Below are 3,160 nucleotides of genomic sequence, written 5' to 3' on the forward strand. Positions count from 1 at the left end.
ATGGATTCAATGAGAAATGGAGTTTGGCGCACCTCTGTGTAACACTCACCTATGGGGCAGATCTCCTGCCTTGTCTGTTGATAAAATCAGTTTCATTCATACTGATTGAATCTTTTACTATTTTGTCTTACAAATCTACTTAGTCAACTTTTATACGATGGCATCCTCATTCTTCTTATTTGCGTCAATCTAATATTGTGTTCTCGCGACCAGGTTTCATCTGGAAGACTATTAATTAAATGTTTGTGTAGTTGCTAATACTTGAACACTATCACACATAGGGCCCCAATTAGCTTGAGCTCGTGCTGAGCAGCTGAGTATAAACAAAATACTCAGAATACTCTACAGCATTATTCTTTTTTGCTACATTTTTAGACTCCCTTAGCAATGTTTTGGAGAAAACAGTGATTATTCCACCACAGTTTTAGTTAACAGTCTGAAATATCATGCATATCATACAAATGCTAGTTGCAGTATTCAAAACTCCCACTGGAGTTATGTCTCATTCTCATTTCTGAGGATGCATATATAGTACATGACAAGATAATATTCTCTTATTTAAACTGTTTAATTGTTATGGGAAACCATGGCTCTATCAGTTAGAGATTCCAGTAGAGGTCTTTGCGATAGATTCTCGTCTGAACACTCCGGCTCTCAATCCAAGATACGCAACCTTGCTACGATTCTAGTTACAAACAACACTGTGAAAAGTCCAACAGTACTAGGGAAACCTATAGTAACTTCCAGTCTTCAATGAATCAATATATCCATGAGTCAATCAATTGCACCTGCACATTTCAATCAATGAGTTATCTATTTTGTGTACATCAAATGCACCGTACCTGCAGATGTCTTCAGCTTAGAGGTGTATTTCTAGTGACCTCCCTGAATTCTATGTTTCCAACATCCAGGAGCTCGACAAGAGATCCTCAAACCCTCCTCAAACACTCTCTCAAATCCTCTCTCCCTGTGTGAGCAACAGACAGACAGACAAAACAACAACCCACTGAGAGGAAGAGAGAGAGAGAGAAAGAGATGACCAGCGTCTTGGGTTGAACAGGCAGACCCTCCCAGTGCCCTGGAGGTGAGACTAATCGTCTGTGATCACACTGCCTAACGCAGGCCTACATGGTCCACAGCTGCCCAGCCCCAGATGGAGCACAGCACAGCATAGACTTCTGGTACTGGGGAGGACAGTAAAAGGCCTCTTTGATGGGCCTCCTCATCAGGGGATGGGGGATGGGGGGACTGGTTGACGGTTGTGGGTGAGATGAGGCCAGCGTGGTTTTAGGGGATGTAGTGGAGAACCCATGATAGACACAGTAGATGAGTTTTGAGGTCGTTTGTTCAGAAAACTAAAGAGAGAGACGTTTTAACAGTCTTCTGATTGGAGGAGAAGGTGAATTTGGGTTTTTTATTCATTTTGCATTAATGTCAGTTCTTTCTTGGTCATGAGTTGCTGTGCGGAATGTTGTCTTCCAAACTGAGTGTATAAGGCTAATAATTAAAAGACAAGACTGTGAGAGACATTAATTCAGTGTTGCTAAAGAGACTACTATTTGGAGTAAAACAAAACAAAACAAAAAAGTTCTACATGTGATTATAAGCTTATTATGATTGTACTATATTATTGGAAGTTGTTAAAGCTCAACCTTCATTAGCGTATGTTAAACAGGACTGGGGACATAATAAAGTTATCGATCAGATTTTCATTATAAACTTTTATTTTCATATAAACACTTTTAACATACAAACATACTGCTTATAAAAATACATTTGTAAACATACAGAAAAGCTTTGGTACCGTAGCGTGAGTGAATATTCGACGTGTTCTGCATTCCTGCATTCCTATACCATGTGACAAATATATATATATACAAGAAAGAATATCATTTAAATTGTAATTTCTCAGCTACATAGATGTAGACCGAGCTTAACTAGGCCTTTGATGAAAGTCTTTCAAAAGAACATTATTTATTACACTTTTATTTTTTTTTGCATTATTCAGTATTTTTCATAAACTGGTTTCTTTATACACAAACACTTGAAAGATATTAAAACAGTAATTCTCACACTACATAAAGACGCTCTTGTACCAGCTTGTGTTAAGGCAGTGATACGCTTACATTATTTTCATTCAGTAACAGAGGAAGAGTTGTATTGAGGACATTTTGATAGAAATGAGAAGTGCTCCATATAAAACCATGCCATTAAATCTCATTAATCTCTCAATCGCTCATGCACTGTACCTTGAAATCCTTTCATCCATGTTCATGTTTCCCGAAACATTGTAAAGTGCAAAATTGATACAGAAATCGGCAATGTAAAACTTAAAGAAAATTAAAAATCCAAAAATTCACCCCACTACAAAAATCACATTGAATAGTAATCACATATTTATAACTCAAAGGAACATACAACCTAGTTCTTCAAACAGTGCATCTCATATTTTAGACTGTCATAGCCCATTGATGTTGAGGAGATGTACAAACCTCATTCCATTGTTTGTAAATTACCCAAAAATCCAGAGAATTACTAAATCACCCGTTTGACCATGGGAACTTTTAGCTTTTTGTAGACATGCAAAATACCAAAACCTATTTTCCCCATTTTCGATGTTATATGTAAGAAAATGTCTTGGGAAACTTTTAGTTTTCCACTAAGTCAACTTGGGTTTACTAGACCTCAATATAACAGGAGTTATGATTTCTCTTCATCATAAACATTTCAATATAAAATGTACAACACATTCACTGTATAACGTGATAATGATTACCATGGGACATGAGACAAATGACAATAATAATGACCATCAATACTACAGTAGGCTATGTCAAAGATTGTCTGCTACTGGTCATCTATGACCTTACTTCCCTATTATTACACGGGAGGATGAGGGTACAGTACCATATTCATGAAGGCTTTTGCAAATTGCCCCTGGAATCTAAATATTTCATAAGGGATAACTTGACATGGGTAACATTGAAATCATAATAAATGTGGTAACATTATTAGATTATTAGGAATCCTAGTTCTATGGTAATTATTTACTTTGAATGTATTTAAGTGAAGAAGGCACAGCTTTTGACATTTCCATTCACAATTGTGACATTTTCAAAGGGAGACAAAAAAACGAGTTTTTTTGTGGTGATATCCACAA

Source organism: Nansenia antarctica (assembly GCF_963989245.1).
Source record: "Nansenia antarctica genome assembly, chromosome: 3".
Classification (NCBI taxonomy): domain Eukaryota; kingdom Metazoa; phylum Chordata; class Actinopteri; order Argentiniformes; family Microstomatidae; genus Nansenia; species Nansenia antarctica.